Genomic DNA, 12,466 nt, shown 5'->3' on the forward strand with positions numbered 1-12,466 from the left:
TTTGGGATAAGTAATAAACATTTTACATATGAGAAAACTGAGGGTCAAAGAAGTAAAGTTATTTGCCACCAGTAAATATTAAATATTTTGAATCCAGGTCTACATGATTTCAAAGTACACATTATAACCATACAGTTATGGCAGGAATATTCACTGGTGGTGAATAATGGTGAATAAAAGAACAGGCTATGAAGTTACACTGGATTCAGATTCTGTCTGCCTTAGTTAATAGTTGTATGGCCTTAAGCAGTTCAATTCATCTCACCAAACCTTATATCACCACCACCACCACCACCCTGGCCCCCTGCCCCAATTTGTTAAGTTGGGATAATAGCATACACTTCATCAGACCATGGTATCGATGAGGTAATATATGAATACCACGTAAGCAAAGAGACTGGCACACTGTAAGCACTCAAAAAATGTTAAATATAATTAACAAACCTGTCAAGTATACCCATAGTATCTTTTCAAGTTTTTACGAATTATTCAAGAATGGCATCAGTTAGTGATAGGAATAAGAGGACTGGGTTCTTTTACAGAGGGGGGCAAGTAAACAAGGAGTTTCAGCTTCACAAAGCAGTACCAGAGTCAAGTGCTGAAGTCTGAAGGCAGAACCGGAACTGCAAGACTCAAAGACGAATTTCGAACAGTATCGAGTGGCTCAGATGCTGGGATTTTTGCAACTGTGGCTTGTTCCCCAGACCCCGTGTATCCCTATTTAATTAGTATGGCTATTTACAGCTTAGGTGTAAGGAATCCCTGGCTTAATCACCCTTTTTGGAGAAATACTTGTTTGTGCCAGGTTCTACGTTAAATAGTATGAAAACAATGGTAAATACGTGCTTTCTCTTTGGTTGTTGAGTTTGTTGGGGAAAAACAAGACCCAGGAACAACTTTAACAATGGAAAATTGTTATATGGCAGAAGAGGAACTTTGGAAAAGTCACAAGAAATCTCCAACTGCCTGAGGAGGCTAGGGAAGGCACCAGGGAAGTTTATGTACAGCATTACAGATTAATAGGGATTTTGCAGAGAAGTGGCTTGGACCTGGGGCAGATAGGTGAAAAGGGAGTTTTAGACAGGTATAAAAGTGTATGTGCAAAGACCATGAAAACAATGCAGCCTTTACCAGCAATACAAGTTTGACTTTTTTTACTACTTGAGTATGAAATGCATGGGGATAGGCAGGATATGTGATAATGAAGAGACTGAGAGACACACAGGGGCACAAGAAAAGAGGACAGACTCCAAGTGAAGGGGTTTGAATTCTATGTAGTATACTCTAAGTAAAAGGGAGTCTCTAAGTATTTTGAACAAAAGAATACCATGACATTTTTTCATGATTTTTAAATTCAGGTTTCTTAAAAGTTTTGTTTTCAAATAAATGATATCATCAAATAAACAGTAAACCAAAGTGTAAAAACACACCTTTAAGGACAAAATATGCAGCAGAAATGAACAACAGAAAACAGTCTCAGACTCTCCATTGTCCCTTGACTTTTATAGCAAAACGTTTCTTAATTCAATGGGCAATTCAGTATTTGGAACACCAGACGTGCACTCTTCCAGCCAAAAAGACAATGACATTTTGACAATTTGGTTTTTAACTCCTTAACTGAAAGCCTTTCTCCATTTATATTAGAATGGTATTTCCAGATTTTATCAATTAAGGCAAGAGTTGTCCAACTATGGCCCACAGGCTAAACCCAGCTAACCACCTGCTTTTTTTAAATAAAGTTCAACTGAAACACAGCCAAGAAACCATGTTTATGTACCATCAATGATGCTTTTACACAAAAACAGTAGAGTTGAGCAGGTGCTACAGAGACCATGTGGCCTGCAAAATCTAAAATATTTACTATCTGGCCTTTTACAGAAAAAGTCTGCTACCTCTGAAAACATGTCAGAATTACTTGATATCAACTAGAGAATTTTCTAAATATACACTGGCTAATAAGTCATCCCAACTCTGCCTTTGCAACCTCAATCCCACACTTTCAATCTAAATATTTTGAAAACAAAGAGATTAATGTTATGTCCGATTCTTTGCGACCCCGTGGACTGTAGCCTACCAGGCTCTTCCCTCCATGGGATTCTCCAGGCAAGAGTACTGGAGCGGGTTGCCATTTCTTTCTCCAAATGTTAAGCCAGTCAAGTTAAAATCTTAAAACACTAAAGTACCTTATAAGTCACCTAATTAAAGTTCAGTAGCAATTTTCAGTGTTGGGTGCTCACCTATCTGATATAGAAGTTTTTGTGAAGCACCTCTAAAGTTATTCCTAAAGGTTGTTATTCTTACACTTCTTTATTCCAATAGTCTGCCTTCTATCTCTTCACATATTGACAAAGACTAAAAATTTTCCCTAGTTCTTTTAACCCCAATTCCTTTAACCATAATTCAAGTGAGATAGCTTGTTGTCTTCTTTGCCATCACTGGATGTATTCTTTGATAATATTCACCTCGAAATGCAGCAACTAACATCTAGTACAATCCTCTACAGTCAATATTGTAAGGCAGAGTACAGATAACTGTTAACTGTGGATTATAAGTCTATATACACTGGCTAAGATAGCAGAGACTTTCTAACTTAAAATATATATAAAGCATATCTTATATATTTTAAATTTTAATTTCAGAAGTATGTTTAAAAATTATTTCTAAAATATCAATGTTACATCTGCATCAGAAAATCACTAAAAATAAGGAAGCTATTTTTGTTGGTAGAGTCATTTTGTACAACAGTATAGAGGTTCCTTAAGAAACTAGAGAGAGAGCTACCATATGACCCTGCAATCCCACTCCTGGGCATATATCCAGAGAAAAGCATGATATAAAAGGATACATGCACCCCAATGTTCATTGCAGCACTGTTAACACCAGCCGATAGCCAAGGCATGGAAGCAACCTAAATGTCCATCGACAGAGAAATGGATAAAGAAGATGTGGTACATATGTACAATGGAATATCACTCAGACATTAAAAAGAATGAAATATTGGGAGAATGACATTGAAACATGTAAAATATCATGTATGAAACGAGTTGCCAGTCCAGGTTTGATGCACGATACTGGATGCTTGGGGCTAGTGCACTGGGACGACCCAGAGGGATGGTATGGGGAGGGAGGAGGGAGGAGGGTTCAGGATGGGGAACACATGTATACCTGTGGTGGATTCATTTTGATATTTGGCAAAACTAATACAATTATGTAAAGTTTAAAAATAAAAAAAAAAATAAAAAAAAGAATGAAATAATGCCATTCGCAGCAAGATGGACAGACCGAGAGAATGTCATACTGAGTGAAGTTAAGTCAGAGAAGGAGAAATATTGTGTGACATCTCTTATACGTGGAATTGAAAAAGAAATGATACAAATGAACTTACAAAACTGAAAGAGACAGACTTCAAGAACAAAATTCTGCTTGTCAGTGGGAAGAGACAGTTAGGGACTTTGGAATGGACATGTACACACTGTTATACTTTAAATGGATAACCAACAAGGATCCACTGTATATGGAACTCTATTCAATGCTGTGGTCAGCCTGGATAGGAGAAGGGTTTGGGGGAGAATGGATACATGTATATGTTGGCTGAGTCCCTCTGCTGTTCACCTGAAACTATCACAACATTGTTAACCGTCTATACCCCAATACATAATAAAAAGTTAAAAAAAAAAAGAAAGCTATCTTGAAGTATACACTTGAAAATTTAGGGGATATCTATACTGACTCTACTGTAGCTTAATCACCTTACGTGTGCTTGGTCGCTCAGTTGTGTCTGATTCTTTGTAAGCCCCTGGATTGTGGCCTGCCAGGCTCCTCTGCCCATGGGATTTCCCAGGCAACAATACTGGAGTGGGTTGCCATTTCCTTCTTCAGGGAATCTTTTCAACCCAGGGATTGAACCCACATCTCCTGTGGCTCTAATTTGGCAGGTGGATTCTTTACCACCGAGCCACCTGAGAAGCCCACACAGCCACAATTTGCTACAACAGGCACCTTGTATTTTATAGATATATATACATGTCCCACAAATACAGAAGCTGCATAAATGCTGAGTGACCAAAGGTTTTACATTTTTTATAACTGATAGATTTAACATGTTATCTGATTTAACTAACACATTAACAAATGTGTATCTACTTAGACATATACTGACAAGATATTTTTCACCCCATTCTCAGATAAGTCAATAGAGAAACATTAGTTTTGTGGCTAACTCAGTTGCCAAAGTTGCATCTCAGCTGCATCTATTTGCTCATAAACTGGAAATTTTATGCTCTTCTGTTTTAAAAAAATTACAAACGAATCTTTATTTAGAACAAGAGAACAAAAACTTGCCTCTACACTTGCTACAGAAACATGACCAAAATCTCAATAATTCCATGGTCTGATTACTCTCTTTAATATTTACTTCCAGAGTTAACTACTTCCTTTCTTAATGTTAGTCAGCTTCTTACATGTATTTCTGTAATTGTACCTTAATATGTTATTATTAAAATTATCTACATCCACGTTAGACTTCCTGATAAGACTGTGAACTTTTCCAGGATAGGGTTTTTATTTGGGCCACTATAATCCTAGAGCATAAATGAGTAAGCAGGAAAACTAATATGTTGAAATTATCCCAAGGAAAATGTAACAAGGGCCTGAACAAAAAAGTGGTAGCAATTAGTAAAAAGCAAAAAAGAGACAGATGAAGATACCTTGTAAAGGAAAATCAAAAGCACTGAGAGACCAATTGGATTTGAGGGATAAGAAGAATAATTTTAAACATTTCACTGCAGAGGTTATGCAGGCATGGGAAGCAAGTGTCTTTTAGTACAATTATTCTGAGTCCCAGTTAGGGCCTCTAAAATTCTCTTCCTCTAAGAGTCACTGAACTGTTGTTGAAGTGAGTCCAAAGGCACAGCTGTAATATACACTAGCTCTGGAAGGATGCACATAATCCATTTCTTTCAAAGGGCTATCCTTCATTGACCTTTATATGCAGATCATGAGAAAACAGATCTAACATTCTTTTAGTGATTAAGAGAAAATCAGGTTGGAAAATCAAGTTCTCATGACCAGGATATAGAAAATTTAAATTCCTTTAGAAGAGAATGCAATTCATTTTCACTATTAAATGTGTAGTGCTATAAAAAAGGTGTTTTAACACTACATTTCAGAGGTTTAATGCATTATATAAGATGTGCTTAGTCGCTCAGTCGTGTCCGACTCTGTGACCCCATGGACTGCAGCCTGCCAGGCTCCTCTGTCCATGGGGATTTTCCAGGACAGAATATTGGAATGGGTTGCCATGCCCTTCTTCAGGGTATCTTCCCAACCCAGGGATTGAACCCAGGTCTCCTACACTGCAGGCATATTTTTCACTGTCTGGGCTACCAGAGAATTCTTCAGGGCAGAATACTGGAGTGGGTATCTGTTTCCTTCTCCAGGGGATCTTCCCAATCCAGGGGAAGATCCCAGGTCTTCCTGGGATCGAACCTAGTTCTCCCACACTGCAGGCAAATTCCTTACCGATTGAGCTACCAGGGAAGTCCATTATATAAGATAATCATTCCCTAACATAAGGTCCACAAACAGGTTTAGGAAGGGTTTTGCTAATGGATTTTTAAAATAATGACATCATCTAGGTCAAGAATATCTATACTGATATAGACTTTTGATTATCAATAAAAATGAACAAGAACTTTAAAGTGGTTAAAAGAATCCAGTGTGAGAGGCATAAAAGGCATTAATAAGGTGAAATACAGATTAATAAATCTTGAAATCTAAGAATTTGATCTCAGATTACTGAATTATGAATTTTCAAATTTTATACAGGTAAATGAAGAAAACATAACAAATCTCAAAATATAGTACTAATTTCCCTAATCTGAACTTACAAAAATTCAAATTTTAGTGTGACAGGATAAATTAAAATTGCTTAAAATTTAAGCTTAAAAGGAACTAAATATTAACTAACAGAGGTGAAAATCAGAAGGACAAGATTATGAAGTAAACATACTTAAACAATGTGGAAAATACAATAAGAGATGTTTCATAGTAACACACAGTTTAATAGGACAAATGATTCCATAGTGACGTAGCTTTCCAGGAAATATTTTTCTTATCTTTGTGATGAAGTCAAAACAGATTATCATAGCTTCACATAAAACAAGCAGCAGGCAGTCAGAAGTAAACTGCAAATCAGGTAACTCTATAAATCCCACTTACTTTTCAGATGAAGATAGCCGTATGTGGTTAAATTACGATTCTGAAATGTAGAACTACAAGAATGACTAATACTTCAAATAAAAAATACATTAATAGTTTGCCTTGTTTTTCTAGTTGTAGAAAACAGTAAATTCTAATTCTTTGATTCCTCTTTATTAACCAGGCTACCTTGTGACTAACGGCAAGCACTGGTAAAACAGGTGGACAGCATTAGGGGTGCCTCCTCCTGCCCAAAGGGAAGAGCAAAGCTAACCGTTCCATAAAGAGAATCTAACTGTGACTGGAGCCTTAACATCTTAACACCTGTAGCAAATGAGTAACGGAGGGACCAGAAACATTTTAGAAACCTCCACATTTTTTCAATTATGCTATTATTCAGTATTTAGTAGCAAAGAGAACATATATGCTGTTCTAACAGCAGAGCAGAAATGGTCTAAACTGAAGGTTTTGCTTTGGTTCAGATCACTACTCCAACACCCTCAGCATTACTGACCTTATGGAGAACTCTGCAATTACTAAGACTTCCTCAGGAAATTTTGGGCAGTTCCTTATTAGCACCAAGTGAAAAAAAAAAAAAAGAGGTTACTACCTCATAGTGACGTTGTAATAATTAAATAATAAGATAATACATGTTAAAAAATCCTTAGCATAGTGCTTGGAACATAAAAATTCAATAAAGTTTCCCTCTCTTTTATCTATAAGATCAGTGCTATCAATGCCATATCCAGAAAGGGACAGAACTTTATTGTTGCAGGTCTAGTGTAAGAATATGATAGATATTTTTAAAAATATTTTTTGATGCAGAATAATTTTATTGATATATTTGGTATCTGAACAGATGTCTCTGTCCTCATCTTTATATTTGTCTCTGTATTCTTATTCAAACATGAAACCCCTAAAGGATGAAGCCTGTATCTGTTTAACTCAGTCTGTACACTCTCAGCAGAGCATAAGCATCAAATGGTCATCTGACACATTCCAACAATGACAAAACACAAGAGATTATTCTAAAAAAGCAGATGGAGATAGAAAAAACTGTTATTTTAGAATTATACTATACATTATTTGTAAAATCTACTTCTTTAAGTTTATACATGAAATTATATTGGTTTTCTTATTTAAAGAAAAGGGGAAAATTGCAATGAATAATAGAAATAAAAATGCAACTCATGATAACAAATATTTTTGGCTTTTTGAAGAGGAATGAAATAGACTATACTATCAAATTTCTCTTCATGCTAAAATAAATGCCTTTTAATCATATCTGAATTGACTGGAAATAAGCAGGGATGATGGTGATCTTTTGGGTTAAAACCCAACAATACAGCTCATGAACATTTATTAAGATCCTATTTAGTTCACAGAAGCAATATTTAAAGGAAATTTGGTATAATATACAGGGTGATTTTTTTTTTAATGAGAAAAAAAGATACTTTCCTTGAAAAATGGTTAAAAAGTAGTATCTTTTATATAAAGAGAGAAACAGCTCTATGATACTTAAGTTTGACAGCTATATCTCCATTTAAGGGTTTAGAGTATACTCCAACACAACAGTGAAAATAGAAGCCTAATCATGCACGAATGCCTCCATGAAAATTCAACCAATATGAGATCAGTGAAGAGACCAGCCCAGTAAGGAAGCATGACCCACTATAAGAAAATGCAAAATATGGAGGGGTTCTAGAAATGTTACTGCAATTTTCTATGAAGCAAAAATTTTAGCCCATGAAAGATGAAGAGAAAAGGTCCTAAAAGTTTAATCTTTTACACCAAGTCAAAGTTTATAACCAAACTTACTACTGATGATAACCAAAAAATGGGGCTCACAGTACTTTTTAATTTCCCTTTTCAGCTGAGATCGGACACATTCAGGGTGGTATGGCCACAGACTCTAATTTCCCTTTTCAAATGAGATTCACGTCCCATATATTTAAGGAAGACAATCTGTTTATTACTTGGCGTTATTTGGATGATGATGCTAACTACATACCATTCCTTTCCTGATTGATGGGTTCACTTCGAAAAGTATAAAAGGGCCATTTTCCTCTCAAAAGCCTGGGTGCTTTACCAAAAATAACTTCACTCTTTATTATTCTAATGAAGCTAACACCTATCCAGGACTCGGATATAGTCTTTTGAAGAGACAAGAGTACGTCATCCAGGGCCCATCCAGAGAAATTCAGTAAAGAGTTTAAGGATGTCCTGAGTAAACATCTTAATCAAATTAAAACATCTAGTAAAAGGTAACACTAGCAATGTGTCTTCTAGTGTTGACTTGATTCTTTTTAAAGACCTGTAATAGGCTGAAGGCAAGATGTTTCCATAAGTCATCAGGAATGAGAACTTCTCTTTTTAAAGTTTATCAACTGGTTTTTCCTCTTTCATTTTTGTTTCTCTCTGGTTTAGCATAATGCCTTCACAAGACTTTCCATAGCTTTAAATATCTCAACAGTCTTTCAAGTTCTCCTGCTACTACGGGTGAGGATGGATGAACTTCTGGAAAACATCTGCTTCACACTGTTCCTCTTTGTCTTTTCTTCTCTTTATCAAGAATGAACAGCAGGCAGATTCTTTATTGTCTGAGCCACCAGGGAAGCTCTTTGTGTCCACAGAGAAAGAGAGAGATAGAGAGAAACCTAAATCCCCAAATAGTAAATTCTCACTCTAGTTTGATCCAATAAAGATGGAGCTAGCAATTTTGACTGGGGATATTAGCATACAATATATTCACCTAAATGCTTCCAGATATATCTCATTGAAAATCTCTGCACAGCATTATTTTCATTTTTGGTCAACTCAAAATTTATTCAAATTTTACAGATTTATACTATCTGTCACAAGCCCAAACTTATCTACAAGAGAGAATGAGTGGCCAATCATAAAGCTTTATCATGGTCTACAGTTTCCAATGGATTTCTCAATCTCCTGAGTTTTATGCAGTGTCATAAAACTTCAGCTATGGTATCTGTGTCTGTTCTCATATACTACCATGCACAAATGACGAACAAAGCATATATTTATATATCACTGCTATAACTGGCTGTTGCAAGGACTATTTTCAATATCAAATGACAAGGTCTAGCATGCACTGCAACGATCATGGTGGCGATTCTACTAGTACTCACAGGCTAAGGAGAAAGTACAAATGGACTCTGCCAATTTCCTTTATGGCAGGAAAAGGGCCTGCTGGTAAGTCAATCAAATAAAAACATTAACATAAAACTATGGAGTACTTCTTGCATATGTGTATCAATCTTACACAGGGACCAGAACTAGTCTTCGGCTGTCATTCTAATTTTAGCATATATTCTGTGGAAATAGGTATAATTTAATGAACTTTTACTAAAAATACTAGGAAGACCTTACCTTTAGCTTCATTCATCTCAAGGCATACTCCCCAATGTTTGTATTACAAAATTAAGCATCAGTACAATACAGTGTCATGAAAACATATTTTAGTTTTAAATTTAGATTTGATTTAGATTACACTGGGAAAATCTGACTGAAGATGTACTGCATAATCTTGGTTGTCATATCAATACACAGGTCCCTGCCATTTTTGTCTAGCTATTTATCTATGCTTGCTATTATCCTTTTGTCCCAATATCACATCCCACCCTTTGTCCTTGAACTGATTACCTTTCTTGGAGGCCACTACTACAATCTCTTCAAGCATTCTTACTTTTATACCATACTTATTGATATATTACTGGCATTCTTACAAATAGATACAGAGCATAGAATGCAAAGGGCACTGACTTCTATTTCATTAAATTTCACTTAAGATGATCATATAATGTCTATTTTTAATCTGCTTATTCCACATGCCAAATTTATTGGCCAAAACAAAAAGTCTCTCATTTTACCAAACTTAATCAAATAAATCCAGAGAGAGCTACTTGCAAATATGTTCCATTTTCTTCAAACTAAACTCTAAAAAAAGTAAGATAGGTATTATTTGTTTAGTGAATACTACCCAAATCTATCTACAGATAACAATACAGTTCAAGAGGAATGCTACAACACTGGATGGAAGACATGAAATACAGTAGAAACTTGATTTTAAAAGTGTCCTTTTTCAATGTTAAAGACCAAACAATAATACTGTACTTTGGTGTAACTGCTTGCCATCTGGTCCATTTTCTGGCAATAACAGAATACTTTAGTATTACACTAGTAAGGCAGAGAAACTCCCCTGCAAGCAATTATTAACCAAGTTAGTAGTAATTTATCAGATACTGAAGTATTTGCTCTCTAGTATAAAGGCTACTTCACTAAAAAAAGATTTGGAGTAATGCAGGAGAGCTGTCTGGCAAGCAAAGGAATACAGATCTTCCAGTGTGCAATCAGAGAGAAGGCAGCTTAATTTCAGCACAAGCATCCCCTAGTCAAGATGTAAAGACAAGTAGTCCTACGAATGACAGCAGCAACAATGTGGAGTCATGTAAGCACAGATTTGTTTTTTAAAAACTCGATTTTTCAGCCAACACCATATAGGTAAGATATCTTAGAGTCCATTTAATGATGGATTATATTAGTAGATGTGTTTCACTTTGCTCTTTCAAACATTTACTATTCATTTATACTTGATACAGTACAATGTTTCAAGTACCTGGGAAATCATAGTTACTGTACTTTAAAATGAGAGCAATGAGAATGACAAACTGAAGTGGGTGTGACTGTGTATAAACGGCAACATAAGGGATCAGTAAGAAGAATATTTCCATTTTATTCATTGCTGCTTAGTATGTCACCAGTCAACTGCCTGACACATAAAGTTAAAACAATAAATTACCATATCATTCAAAATTTAAAGCACTTTTAAAATCTGTTTCAACTGACAAAACCTTTAAAACTGACTATTTAACATAAGTCATTAAATTATTATCAAACAACTGCTTCGCACATTATGATTCATTAGTTAATTTTGCTGAAATTAAAATAAATGCACAGAGGGAGATAAAAGAAAGTTTGAAAAAGGGAACTTAGCTAAAATTCTAAAACTTCACTAGGGAGTACTATTATCTCAAGAAAAGGAATGATTGCAAAGTTTACTGTGGAGAGATAAGGGAAAGTTCCTAGGTTAAAGAGAGCCACTATAGGAGATATCAACAGAGACTTATGTGTATGTGCCCAATAACAATTATTAGAAGAATGGATACCTTGATGGAGAATCCTGATGTGGTGAAAATTCAGCACAACAGCATCTATTATAGAACATAAATAGCATATTTAAACCTCTATTTCTTAAACTGCAAGATTAAGGTTAAACTGGAACATAAACTTTAACTTCATCTTGTTGTTGTTCAGTTGCTAGTTCAGTTTAGTTCAATTCAGTCGCTCAGTCATGCCCGACTCTTTGCAACCCCATGGACTGCAGTACACCAGGCTTTCCTGTCCATCACCGACTCCCGGAGTTTACTCAAACTCATGTCCACTGAATCAGTGATGCCATCCAACCATCTCATCCTCTGTCGTCCCCTTCTCCTACCTTCAATCTTTCCCACATCAGGGTCTTTTCAAATTAAGTCAGTTCTTCGCATCAGGTGGCCAAAGTATTCAAGTTTCAGCTCCAACATCAGTCTTTCCGATGAATATTCAGGACTGATTTCCTTCAGGATGGACTTGTTGGATCTCCTTGGAGTCCAAGGGACTCTCAAGAGTCTCCAAAACCACAGTTCAAAAGCATCAATTGTTCTACACTGAGCTTTCTTTATAGTCCACTCTCACATCCATGCATGATTACTGGAAAAAACCATAGCCCTGACTAGACGGACCTTTGTTGGCAAAGTAATGTCTCTGCTTTTTAATATGTTGTCTAGGTTGGTCATAACTTTTCTTCCAAGGAGCAAGTATCTTTTAATTTCATGGCTGCAGTCACCATCTGCAGTGATTTTGGAGCCCCCCCCACCCCCAAAATAAATTCTGTCACTGTTTCCGAATCTATTTGCCATGAAGTGATGGGACCAGATGCCATGATCTTAATTTTCTGAATGTTGAACTTTAAGCCAATTTTTTTTTTCCGGCACCTGTTGCACTTTAATGTGTAATATTTGAGATACAAGCAAGCTGCATCTAATGTTGTTATAAATAAAACAGATCAGTCATCAAGGGCTCCAGAGTGAACAGCATCTTCATAACCTCCATGCTTATCATCTTTGCTTTCTGGGTGTTAATTTAATAAGATCATCAATTCGAAGAATGGTAATTGCAGGTTCAGTTGCAAATTTCAAGCACTTAACTATGG

At 35.9% G+C, this 12,466-nt stretch overlaps 1 protein-coding gene across 3 annotated transcripts in view; it reads right to left on the minus strand.

The window, feature by feature from the left end:
• PIK3CA (phosphatidylinositol-4,5-bisphosphate 3-kinase catalytic subunit alpha) overlaps positions 1-12,466 on the minus strand; it is a 92,626-nt gene that overhangs the window by 40,011 nt on the left and 40,149 nt on the right. The window contains exon 2 of one of the 3 annotated variants that reach the window (XM_024993044.2): positions 11,382-11,426. The exons of the other annotated variants lie outside the window; for them this stretch is intronic. The gene's annotated coding sequence lies outside the window, so the exon portion shown is untranslated. The remainder of the gene's footprint in view (positions 1-11,381; positions 11,427-12,466) is intronic. 3 annotated transcript variants of the gene reach the window in all.

Source organism: Bos taurus, chromosome 1, assembly GCF_002263795.3.
Source record: "Bos taurus isolate L1 Dominette 01449 registration number 42190680 breed Hereford chromosome 1, ARS-UCD2.0, whole genome shotgun sequence".
In the NCBI taxonomy this organism is placed as follows: domain Eukaryota; kingdom Metazoa; phylum Chordata; class Mammalia; order Artiodactyla; family Bovidae; genus Bos; species Bos taurus.